Genomic DNA, 13732 nt, shown 5'->3' with positions numbered 1-13732 from the left:
ATCAAAAAATATCATAGAACATAAAAAGTAGGAAACTTAATTCTCTACAAAAAAGGTCTCTTAACATTTTGCCATAGCTCGCTTCGTTTCCGAGATATTTGCAGATTTATCTCAAGGGAAGGGGCCTGACGGACATATTTCGAGATATTTCTTCTTCTTGTTGTTCTTCTTCTGCACAGCTAAGCTGGAAGTGGCATTTGCGGCTCGCACTAGTGCAGAGTTATCTCAAAGAAAGGGGCCACGGTGTTTCTGTATCTCTATTATGTTGGTGCGGCTTCGGAACTTTTAAATATCTCGATATATCTCGAAAACTACGCTTCTGATCAAAAAATATCATAGATCATAAATTGTAGGAAACATAATTCTCTACAAAAAAGGTCTCTTAACATTTTGTCATAGCTCGCTTCGTTTCCGAGATATTTGCAGGTATATCTCAAGGGAAGGGGCCTGACGGACACATTTCGAGATATTTCTTCTTCTTGTTGTTCTTCTTCTGCACAGCTAAACTGGAAGTGGCATTTCCAGCTCGCAGTAGGGCAGAGTTATCTCAAAGAGAGGGGCCACGGTGTTTCTGTATCTCTATTATGTTGGTGCGGCTTCGGAACTTTTAAATATCTTGATATATCTCGAGAACTACGCATTTGATCAAAAAATATCATAGAAGGTAAAAAGTAGGAAACTTAATTCTCTACAAAAAAGGTCTCTTAACATTTTGCCATAGCTCGCTTCGTTTTCGAGATATTTGCAGATTTATCTCAAGGGAAGGGGCCTGACGGACATATTTCGAGATATTTCTTCTTCTTGATGTTCTTCTTCTGCACAGCTAAGCTGGAAGTGGCATTTGCAGCTCGCAATAGTGCAGAGTTATCTCAAAGAAAGGGGCCACGGTGTTTCTGTATCTCTATTATGTTGGTGCGGCTTCGGAACTTTTAAATATCTTGATATATCTCGAGAACTACGCATCTGATCAAAAAATATCATAGAACATAAAACGTAGGAAACTTAATTCTCTACAAAAAAGGTCTCTCAACATTTTGCCATAGCTCGCTTCGTTTCCGAGATATTTGCAGATTCAACTCAAAGGAACTGGCCTGACGGACATATTTCGAGATATTTCTTCTTCTTGTTGTTCTTCTTCTGCACAGCTAAGCTGGAAGTGGCATTTACAGCTCGCAACAGTGCAGAGTTATCTCAAAGAAAGGGGCCACGGTGTTTCTGTATCCCTATTATGTTGGTGCGGCTTCGGAACTTTTAAATATCTCGATATATCTCGAAAACTACGCTTCTGATCAAAAAATATCGTAGAACATAAATTGTAGGAAACATAATTCTCTACAAAAAACGTCTCTTAACATTTTGCCATAGCTCGCTTCGTTTCCGAGATATTTGCAGATTTATCTCAAGGGAAGGGGCCTGACGGACATATTTCGAGATATTTCTTCTTCTTGTTGTTCTTCTTCTGCACAGCTAAGCTGGAAGTGGCATTTGCGGCTCGCACTAGTGCAGAGTTATCTCAACGAAAGGGGCCACGGTGTTTCTGTATCTCTATTATGTTGGTGCGGCTTCGGAACTTTTAAATATCTTGATATATCTCGAGAACTACGCATCAGATCAAAAAATATCATAGAACATAAAAAGTAGGAAACTTAATTCTCTACAAAAAAGGTCTCTTAACATTTTGCCATAGCTCTCTTCGTTTTCGAGATATTTGCAGATTTATCTCAAGGGAAGGGGCCTGACGGACATATTTCGAGATATTTCTTCTTCTTGTTGTTCTTCTTCTGCACAGCTAAGCTGGAAGTGGCATTTACAGCTCGCAACACTGCAGAGTTATCTCAAAGAAAGGGGCCACGGTGTTTCTGTATCCCTATTATGTTGGTGCGGCTTCGGAACTTTTAAATATCTCGATATATCTCGAGAACTACGCATCTGATCAAAAAATATCATAGAACATAAAAAGTAGGAAACTTAATTCTCTACAAAAAAGGTCTCCTAACATTTTGCCATAGCTCGCTTCGTTTCCGAGATATTTGCAGATTTATCTCAAGGGAAGGGGCCTGACGGACATATTTCGAGATATTTCTTCTTCTTGTTGTACTTCTTCTGCACAGCTAAGCTGGAAGTGGCATTTGCGGCTCGCACTAGTGCAGAGTTATCTCAAAGAAAGGGGCCACGGTGTTTCTGTATCCCTATTATGTTGGTGCGGCTTCGGAACTTTTAAATATCTCGATATATCTCGAAAACTACGCTTCTGATCAAAAAATATCATAGAACATAAATTGTAGTAAACATAATTCTCTACAAAAAACGTCTCTTAACATTTTGCCATAGCTCGCTTCGTTTCCGAGATATTTGCAGATTCAGCTCAAAGGAACTGGCCTGACGGACATATTTCGAGATATTTCTTCTTCTTGTTGTTCTTCCTCTGCACAGCTAAGCTGGAAGTGGCATTTGCAGCTCGCAATAGTGCAGAGTTATCTCAGAGAAAGGGGCCACGGTGTTTCTGTATCTCCATTATGTTGGTGCGGCTTCGGAACTTTTAAATATCTCGATATATCTCGAAAACTACGCTTCTGATCAAAAAATATCATAGAACATAAATTGTAGGAAACATAATTCTCTACAAAAAACGTCTCTTAACATTTTGCCATAGCTCGCTTCGTTTCCGAGATATTTGCAGATTCAGCTCAAAGGAACTGGCCTGACGGACATATTTCGAGATATTTCTTCTTCTTGTTGTTCTTCTTCTGCACAGCTAAACTGGAAGTGGCATTTCCAGCTCGCAATAGTGCAGAGTTATCTCAAAGAGAGGGGCCACGGTGTTTCTGTATCTCTATTATGTTGGTGCGGCTTCGGAACTTTTAAATATCTTGATATATCTCGAGAACTACGCATCTGATCAGAAAATATCATAGAAGATAAAAAGTAGGAAACTTAATTCTCTACAAAAAAGGTCTCTTAACATTTTGCCATAGCTCGCTTCGTTTTCGAGATATTTGCAGATTTATCTCAAGGGAAGGGGCCTGACGGACATATTTCGAGATATTTCTTCTTCTTGATGTTCTTCTTCTGCACAGCTAAGCTGGAAGTGGCATTTGCAGCTCGCAATAGTGCAGAGTTATCTCAAAGAAAGGGGCCACGGTGTTTCTGTATCTCTATTATGTTGGTGCGGCTTCGGAACTTTTAAATATCTTGATATATCTCGAGAACTACGCATCTGATCAAAAAATATCATAGAACATAAAACGTAGGAAACTTAATTCTCTACAAAAAAGGTCTCTCAACATTTTGCCATAGCTCGCTTCGTTTCCGAGATATTTGCAGATTCAACTCAAAGGAACTGGCCTGACGGACATATTTCGAGATATTTCTTCTTCTTGTTGTTCTTCTTCTGCACAGCTAAGCTGGAAGTGGCATTTACAGCTCGCAACAGTGCAGAGTTATCTCAAAGAAAGGGGCCACGGTGTTTCTGTATCCCTATTATGTTGGTGCGGCTTCGGAACTTTTAAATATCTCGATATATCTCGAAAACTACGCTTCTGATCAAAAAATATCATAGAACATAAATTGTAGTAAACATAATTCTCTACAAAAAACGTCTCTTAACATTTTGCCATAGCTCGCTTCGTTTCCGAGATATTTGCAGATTCAGCTCAAAGGAACTGGCCTGACGGACATATTTCGAGATATTTCTTCTTCTTGTTGTTCTTCCTCTGCACAGCTAAGCTGGAAGTGGCATTTGCAGCTCGCAATAGTGCAGAGTTATCTCAGAGAAAGGGGCCACGGTGTTTCTGTATCTCCATTATGTTGGTGCGGCTTCGGAACTTTTAAATATCTCGATATATCTCGAAAACTACGCTTCTGATCAAAAAATATCATAGAACATAAATTGTAGGAAACATAATTCTCTACAAAAAACGTCTCTTAACATTTTGCCATAGCTCGCTTCGTTTCCGAGATATTTGCAGATTCAGCTCAAAGGAACTGGCCTGACGGACATATTTCGAGATATTTCTTCTTCTTGTTGTTCTTCTTCTGCACAGCTAAACTGGAAGTGGCATTTCCAGCTCGCAATAGTGCAGAGTTATCTCAAAGAGAGGGGCCACGGTGTTTCTGTATCTCTATTATGTTGGTGCGGCTTCGGAACTTTTAAATATCTTGATATATCTCGAGAACTACGCATCTGATCAGAAAATATCATAGAAGATAAAAAGTAGGAAACTTAATTCTCTACAAAAAAGGTCTCTTAACATTTTGCCATAGCTCGCTTCGTTTTCGAGATATTTGCAGATTCAGCACAAAGGAACTGGCCTGACGGACATATTTCGAGATATTTCTCCTTCTTGTTGTTCTTCCTCTGCACAGCTAAGCTGGAAGTGGCATTTGCAGCTCGCAATAGTGCAGAGTTATCTCAAAGAAAGGGGCCACGGTGTTTCTGTATCTCTATTATGTTGGTGCGGCTTCGGAACTTTTAAATATCTCGATATATCTCGAAAACTATGCTTCTGATCAAAAAATATCATAGAACATAAATTGTAGGAAACATAATTCTCTACAAAAAAGGTCTCTTAACATTTTGCCATAGCTCGCTTCGTTTCCGAGATATTTGCAGATTTATCTCAAGGGAAGGGGCCTAACGGACATATTTCGAGATATTTCTTCTTCTTGTTGTTCTTCTTCTGCACAGCTAAACTGGAAGTGGCATTTCCAGCTCGCAATAGTGCAGAGTTATCTCAAAGAGAGGGGCCACGGTGTTTCTGTATCTCTATTATGTTGGTGCGGCTTCGGAACTTTTAAATATCTTGATATATCTCGAGAGCTACGCGTCTGATCAAAAAATATCATAGAACATAAAAAGTAGGAAACATAATTCTCTACAAAAAAGGACTCTTAACATTTTGCCATAGCTCGCTTCGTTTCCGAGATATTTGCAGATTTATCTCAAGGGAAGTGGCCTGACGGACATATTTCGAGATATTTCTTCTTCTTGTTGTTCTTCTTCTGCACAGCTAAGCTGGAAGTGGCATTTGCGGCTCGCACTAGTGCAGAGTTATCTCAAAGAAAGGGGCCACGGTGTTTCTGTATCTCTATTATGTTGGTGCGGCTTCGGAACTTTTAAATATCTTGAAATATCTCGAGAACTACGCATCTGATCAGAAAATATCATAGAAGCTAAAAAGTAGGAAACTTAATTCTCTACAAAAAACGTCTCTTAACATTTTGCCATAGCTCGCTTCGTTTCCGAGATATTTGCAGATTTATCTCAAGGGAAGGGGCCTGACGGACATATTTCGAGATATTTCTTCTTCTTGTTGTTCTTCTTCTGCACAGCTAAGCTGGAAGTGGCATTTGCGGCTCGCACTAGTGCAGAGTTATCTCAAAGAAAGGGGCCACGGTGTTTCTGTATCTCTATTATGTTGGTGCTGCTTCGGAACTTTTAAATATCTCGACATATCTCGAAAACTACGCTTCTGATCAAAAAATATCATAGAACATAAATTGTAGGAAACATAATTCGCTACAAAAAACGTCCCTTAACATTTTGCCATAGCTCGCTTCGTTTCCGAGATATTTGCAGATTTATCTCAAGGGAAGGGGCCTAACGGACATATTTCGAGATATTTCTTCTTCTTGTTGTTCTTCTTCTGCACAGCTAAACTGGAAGTGGCATTTCCAGCTCGCAATAGTACAGAGTTATCTCAAAGAAAGGGGCCACGGTGTTTCTGTATCTCTATTATGTTGGTGCGGCTTCGGAACTTTTAAATATCTTGATATATCTCGAGAACTACGCATCTAATCAAAAAATATCATAGAACATAAAAAGTAGGAAACTTAATTCTCTACAAAAAAGGTCTCTTAACATTTTGCCATAGCTCTCTTCGTTTCCGAGATATTTGCAGATTTATCTCAAGGGAAGGGGCCTGACGGACACATTTCGAGATATTTCTTCTTCTTGTTGTTCTTCTTCTGCACAGCTAAACTGGAAGTGGCATTTCCAGCTCGCAATAGTACAGAGTTATCTCAAAGAAAGGGGCCACGGTGTTTCTGTATCTCTATTATGTTGGTGCGGCTTCGGAACTTTTAAATATCTTGATATATCTCGAGAACTACGCATCTGAGCGAAAAATATCATAGAACATAAAAAGTAGGAAACTTAATTCTCTACAAAAAAGGTCTCTTAACATTTTGCCATAGCTCTCTTCGTTTCCGAGATATTTGCAGATTTATCTCAAGGGAAGGGGCCTGACGGACACATTTCGAGATATTTCTTCTTCTTGTTGTTCTTCTTCTGCACAGCTAAGCTGGAAGTGGCATTTGCAGCTCGCAATAGTGCAGAGTTATCTCAAAGAAAGGGGCCACGGTGTTTCTGTATCTCTATTATGTTGGTGCGGCTTCGGAACTTTTAAATATCTTGATATATCTCGAGAACTACGCATCTGATCAAAAAATATCATAGAACATAGAAAGTAGGAAACTTAATTCTCTACAAAAAAGTCTCTTAAGATTTTGCCATAGCTCGCTTCGTTTCCGAGATATTTGCAGATTTATCTCAAGGGAAGGGACCTAACGGACATATTGCGAGATATTTCTTCTTCTTGTTGTTCTTCTTCTGCACAGCTAAACTGGAAGTGGCATTTCCAGCTCGCAATAGTGCAGAGTTATCTCAAAGAGAGGGGCCACGGTGTTTCTGTATCTCTATTATGTTGGTGCGGCTTCGGAACTTTTAAATATCTTGATATATCTCGAGAACTACGCATCTGATCAAAAAATATCATACAACATAAAACGTAGGAAACTTAATTCTCTACAAAAAAGGTCTCTTAACATTTTGCCATAGCTCGCTTCGTTTCCGAGATATTTGCAGATTTATCTCAAGGGAAGGGGCCTAACGGACATATTTCGAGATATTTCTTCTTCTTGTTGTTCTTCTCCTGCACAGCTAAACTGGAAGTGGCATTTCCAGCTCGCAATAGTGCAGAGTTATCTCAAAGAAAGGGGCCACGGTGTTTCTGTATCTCTATTATGTTGGTGCGGCTTCTTAACTTTTAAATATCTTGATATATCTCGAGAACTACGCATCTGATCAAAAAATATCATACAACATAAAAAGTAGGAAACTCAATTCTCTACAAAAAAGGTCTCTTAACATTTTGCAATAGCTCGCTTCGTTTCCGAGATATTTGCAGATTTATCTCAAGGGAAGGGGCCTGACGGACATATTTCGAGATATTTCTTCTTCTTGTTGTTCTTCTTCTGCACAGCTAAACTGGAAGTGGCATTTCCAGCTCGCAATAGTGCAGAGTTATCTCAAAGAGAGGGGCCACGGTGTTTCTGTATCTCTATTATGTTGGTGCTGCTTCGGAACTTTTAAATATCTCGATATATCTCGAAAACTACGCTTCTGATCAAAAAATATCATAGAACATAAATTGTAGGAAACATAATTCTCTACAAAAAAGTCTCTTAAGATTTTGCCATAGCTCGCTTCGTTTCCGAGATATTTGCAGATTTATCTCAAGGGAAGGGACCTAACGGACATATTGCGAGATATTTCTTCTTCTTGTTGTTCTTCTTCTGCACAGCTAAACTGGAAGTGGCATTTCCAGCTCGCAATAGTGCAGAGTTATCTCAAAGAGAGGGGCCACGGTGTTTCTGTATCTCTATTATGTTGGTGCGGCTTCGGAACTTTTAAATATCTTGATATATCTCGAGAACTACGCATCTGATCAAAAAATATCACACAACATAAAACGTAGGAAACTTAATTCTCTACAAAAAAGGTCTCTTAACATTTTGCCATAGCTCGCTTCGTTTCCGAGATATTTGCAGATTTATCTCAAGGGAAGGGGCCTAACGGACGTATTTCGAGATATTTCTTCTTCTTGTTGTTCTTCTCCTGCACAGCTAAACTGGAAGTGGCATTTCCAGCTCGCAATAGTGCAGAGTTATCTCAAAGAAAGGGGCCACGGTGTTTCTGTATCTCTATTATGTTGGTGCGGCTTCTTAACTTTTAAATATCTTGATATATCTCGAGAACTACGCATCTGATCAAAAAATATCATACAACATAAAAAGTAGGAAACTCAATTCTCTACAAAAAAGGTCTCTTAACATTTTGCAATAGCTCGCTTCGTTTCCGAGATATTTGCAGATTTATCTCAAGGGAAGGGGCCTGACGGACATATTTCGAGATATTTCTTCTTCTTGTTGTTCTTCTTCTGCACAGCTAAACTGGAAGTGGCATTTCCAGCTCGCAATAGTGCAGAGTTATCTCAAAGAGAGGGGCCACGGTGTTTCTGTATCTCTATTATGTTGGTGCTGCTTCGGAACTTTTAAATATCTCGATATATCTCGAAAACTACGCTTCTGATCAAAAAATATCATAGAACATAAATTGTAGGAAACATAATTCTCTACAAAAAACGTCTCTTAACATTTTGCCATAGCTCGCTTCGTTTCCGAGATATTTGCAGATTTATCTCAAGGGAAGGGGCCTAACGGACATATTTCGAGATATTTCTTCTTCTTGTTGTTCTTCTTCTGCACAGCTAAACTGGAAGTGGCATTTCCAGCTCGCAATAGTACAGAGTTATCTCAAAGAAAGGGGCCACGGTGTTTCTGTATCTCTATTATGTTGGTGCGGCTTCGGAACTTTTAAATATCTTGATATATCTCGAGAACTACGCATCTGATCAAAAAATATCATAGAACATAAAAAGTAGGAAACTTAATTCTCTACAAAAAAGCTCTCTCAACATTTTGCCATAGCTCTCTTCGTTTCCGAGATATTTGCAGATTTATCTCAAGGGAAGGGGCCTGACGGACACATTTCGAGATATTTCTTCTTCTTGTTGTTCTTCTTCTGCACAGCTAAGCTGGAAGTGGCATTTGCAGCTCGCATTAGTGCAGAGTTATCTCAAAGAAAGGGGCCACGGTGTTTCTGTATCTCTATTATGTTGGTGCGGCTTCTTAACTTTTAAATATCTTGATATATCTCGAGAACTACGCATCTGATCAAAAAATATCATAGAACATAAAAAGTAGGAAACTCAATTCTCTACAAAAAAGGTCTCATAACATTTTGCAATAGCTCGCTTCGTTTCCGAGATATTTGCAGATTTATCTCAACCGAAGGGGCCTGACGGACATATTTCGAGATATTTCTTCTTCTTCTTGTTCTTCTTCTGCACAGCTAAGCTGGAAGTGGCATTTGCAGCTCGCAATTGTGCAGAGTTATCTCAAAGAGAGGGGCCACGGTGTTTCTGTATCTCTATTATGTTGGTGCGGCTTCGGAACTTTTAAATATCTTGATATATCTCGAGAACTACGCATCTGATCAAAAAATATCATAGAACATAAAAAGTAGGAAACTTAATTCGCTACAAAAAAGGTCTCTTAACATTTTGCCATAGCTCGCTTCGTTTCCGAGATATTTGCAGATTTATCTCAAGGGAAGGGGCCTAACGGACATATTTCGTGATATTTCTTCTTCTTGTTGTTCTTCTTCTGCACAGCTAAGCTGGAAGTGGCATTTGCGGCTCGCACTAGTACAGAGTTATCTCAAAGAAAGGGGCCACGGTGTTTCTGTATCTCTATTATGTTGGTGCGGCTTCGGAACTTTTAAATATCTTGATATATCTCGAGAACTACGCATCTGATCAAAAAATATCATAGAACATAAAAAGTAGGAAACTTAATTCGCTACAAAAAAGGTCTCTTAACATTTTGCCATAGCTCGCTTCGTTTGCGAGATATTTGCAGATATATCTCAAGGGAAGGGGCCTAACGGACATATTGCGAGATATTTCTTCTTCTTGTTGTTCTTCTTCTGCACAGCTAAACTGGAAGTGGCATTTCCAGCTCGCAATAGTGCAGAGTTATCTCAAAGAAAGGGGCCACGGTGTTTCTGTATCTCTATTATGTTGGTGCTGCTTCGGAACTTTTAAATATCTCGATATATCTCGAAAACTACGCTTCTGATCAAAAAATATCATAGAACATAAATTGTAGGAAACATAATTCGCTACAAAAAACGTCTCTTAACATTTTGCTATAGCTCGCTTCGTTTCCGAGATATTTGCAGATTTATCTCAAGGGAAGGGGCCTAACGGACATATTTCGAGATATTTCTTCTTCTTGTTGTTCTTCTTCTGCACAGCTAAACTGGAAGTGGCATTTCCAGCTCGCAATAGTACAGAGTTATCTCAAAGAAAGGGGCCACGGTGTTTCTGTATCTCTATTATGTTGGTGCGGCTTCGGAACTTATAAATATCTTGATATATCTCGAGAACTACGCATCTGAGCAAAAAATATCATAGAACATAAAAAGTAGGAAACTTAATTCTCTACAAAAAAGGTCTCTTAACATTTTGCCATAGCTCTCTTCGTTTCCGAGATATTTGCAGATTTATCTCAAGGGAAGGGGCCTGACGGACACATTTCGAGATATTTCTTCTTCTTGTTGTTCTTCTTCTGCACAGCTAAGCTGGAAGTGGCATTTGCAGCTCGCAATAGTGCAGAGTTATCTCAAAGAAAGGGGCCACGGTGTTTCTGTATCTCTATTATGTTGGTGCGGCTTCGGAACTTTTAAATATCTTGATATATCTCGAGAACTACGCATCTGATCAAAAAATATCATAGAACATAGAAAGTAGGAAACTTAATTCTCTACAAAAAAGTCTCTTAAGATTTTGCCATAGCTCGCTTCGTTTCCGAGATATTTGCAGATTTATCTCAAGGGAAGGGACCTAACGGACATATTGCGAGATATTTCTTCTTCTTGTTGTTCTTCTTCTGCACAGCTAAACTGGAAGTGGCATTTCCAGCTCGCAATAGTGCAGAGTTATCTCAAAGAGAGGGGCCACGGTGTTTCTGTATCTCTATTATGTTAGTGCGGCTTCGGAACTTTTAAATATCTTGATATATCTCGAGAACTACGCATCTGATCAAAAAATATCATACAACATAAAACGTAGGAAACTTAATTCTCTACAAAAAAGGTCTCTTAACATTTTGCCATAGCTCGCTTCGTTTCCGAGATATTTGCAGATTTATCTCAAGGGAAGGGGCCTAACGGACATATTTCGAGATATTTCTTCTTCTTGTTGTTCTTCTCCTGCACAGCTAAACTGGAAGTGGCATTTCCAGCTCGCAATAGTGCAGAGTTATCTCAAAGAAAGGGGCCACGGTGTTTCTGTATCTCTATTATGTTGGTGCGGCTTCTTAACTTTTAAATATCTTGATATATCTCGAGAACTACGCATCTGATCAAAAAATATCATACAACATAAAAAGTAGGAAACTCAATTCTCTACAAAAAAGGTCTCTTAACATTTTGCAATAGCTCGCTTCGTTTCCGAGATATTTGCAGATTTATCTCAAGGGAAGGGGCCTGACGGACATATTTCGAGATATTTCTTCTTCTTGTTGTTCTTCTTCTGCACAGCTAAGCTGGAAGTGGCATTTGCAGCTCGCAATAGTGCAGAGTTATCTCAAAGAAAGGGGCCACGGTGTTTCTGTATCTCTATTATGTTGGTGCGGCTTCGGAACTTTTAAATATCTTGATATATCTCGAGAACTACGCATCTGATCAAAAAATATCATAGAACATAGAAAGTAGGAAACTTAATTCTCTACAAAAAAGTCTCTTAAGATTTTGCCATAGCTCGCTTCGTTTCCGAGATATTTGCAGATTTATCTCAAGGGAAGGGACCTAACGGACATATTGCGAGATATTTCTTCTTCTTGTTGTTCTTCTTCTGCACAGCTAAACTGGAAGTGGCATTTCCAGCTCGCAATAGTGCAGAGTTATCTCAAAGAGAGGGGCCACGGTGTTTCTGTATCTCTATTATGTTGGTGCGGCTTCGGAACTTTTAAATATCTTGATATATCTCGAGAACTACGCATCTGATCAAAAAATATCATACAACATAAAACGTAGGAAACTTAATTCTCTACAAAAAAGGTCTCTTAACATTTTGCCATAGCTCGCTTCGTTTCCGAGATATTTGCAGATTTATCTCAAGGGAAGGGGCCTAACGGACATATTTCGAGATATTTCTTCTTCTTGTTGTTCTTCTCCTGCACAGCTAAACTGGAAGTGGCATTTCCAGCTCGCAATAGTGCAGAGTTATCTCAAAGAAAGGGGCCACGGTGTTTCTGTATCTCTATTATGTTGGTGCGGCTTCTTAACTTTTAAATATCTTGATATATCTCGAGAACTACGCATCTGATCAAAAAATATCATACAACATAAAAAGTAGGAAACTCAATTCTCTACAAAAAAGGTCTCTTAACATTTTGCAATAGCTCGCTTCGTTTCCGAGATATTTGCAGATTTATCTCAAGGGAAGGGGCCTGACGGACATATTTCGAGATATTTCTTCTTCTTGTTGTTCTTCTTCTGCACAGCTAAACTGGAAGTGGCATTTCCAGCTCGCAATAGTGCAGAGTTATCTCAAAGAGAGGGGCCACGGTGTTTCTGTATCTCTATTATGTTGGTGCTGCTTCGGAACTTTTAAATATCTCGATATATCTCGAAAACTACGCTTCTGATCAAAAAATATCATAGAACATAAATTGTAGGAAACATAATTCTCTACAAAAAACGTCTCTTAACATTTTGCCATAGCTCGCTTCGTTTCCGAGATATTTGCAGATTTATCTCAAGGGAAGGGGCCTAACGGACATATTTCGAGATATTTCTTCTTCTTGTTGTTCTTCTTCTGCACAGCTAAACTGGAAGTGGCATTTCCAGCTCGCAATAGTACAGAGTTATCTCAAAGAAAGGGGCCACGGTGTTTCTGTATCTCTATTATGTTGGTGCGGCTTCGGAACTTTTAAATATCTTGATATATCTCGAGAACTACGCATCTGATAAAAAAATATCATAGAACATAAAAAGTAGGAAACTTAATTCTCTACAAAAAAGGTCTCTTAACATTTTGCCATAGCTCTCTTCGTTTCCGAGATATTTGCAGATATATCTCAAGGGAAGGGGCCTGACGGACACATTTCGAGATATTTCTTCTTCTTGTTGTTCTTCTTCTGCACAGCTAAGCTGGAAGTGGCATTTGCAGCTCGCATTAGTGCAGAGTTATCTCAAAGAAAGGGGCCACGGTGTTTCTGTATCTCTATTATGTTGGTGCGGCTTCTTAACTTTTAAATATCTTGATATATCTCGAGAACTACGCATCTGATCAAAAAATATCATAGAACATAAAAAGTAGGAAACTCAATTCTCTACAAAAAAGGTCTCATAACATTTTGCAATAGCTCGCTTCGTTTCCGAGATATTTGCAGATTTATCTCAACCGAAGGGGCCTGACGGACATATTTCGAGATATTTCTTCTTCTTGTTGTTCTTCTTCTGCACAGCTAAGCTGGAAGTGGCATTTGCAGCTCGCAATTGTGCAGAGTTATCTCAAAGAGAGGGGCCACGGTGTTTCTGTATCTCTATTATGTTGGTGCGGCTTCGGAACTTTTAAATATCTTGATATATCTCGAGAACTACGCATCTGATAAAAAAATATCATAGAACATAAAAAGTAGGAAACTTAATTCTCTACAAAAAAGGTCTCTTAACATTTTGCCATAGCTCTCTTCGTTTCCGAGATATTTGCAGATATATCTCAAGGGAAGGGGCCTGACGGACACATTTCGAGATATTTCTTCTTCTTGTTGTTCTTCTTCTGCACAGCTAAGCTGGAAGTGGCATTTGCAGCTCGCATTA

Source organism: Osmia lignaria, unplaced genomic scaffold (assembly GCF_051020975.1).
Source record: "Osmia lignaria lignaria isolate PbOS001 unplaced genomic scaffold, iyOsmLign1 scaffold0001, whole genome shotgun sequence".
Lineage (NCBI taxonomy): Eukaryota > Metazoa > Arthropoda > Insecta > Hymenoptera > Megachilidae > Osmia > Osmia lignaria.
The sequence above is the reverse complement of the archived record's forward strand: the minus strand, read 5'-3'. Positions refer to the sequence as shown.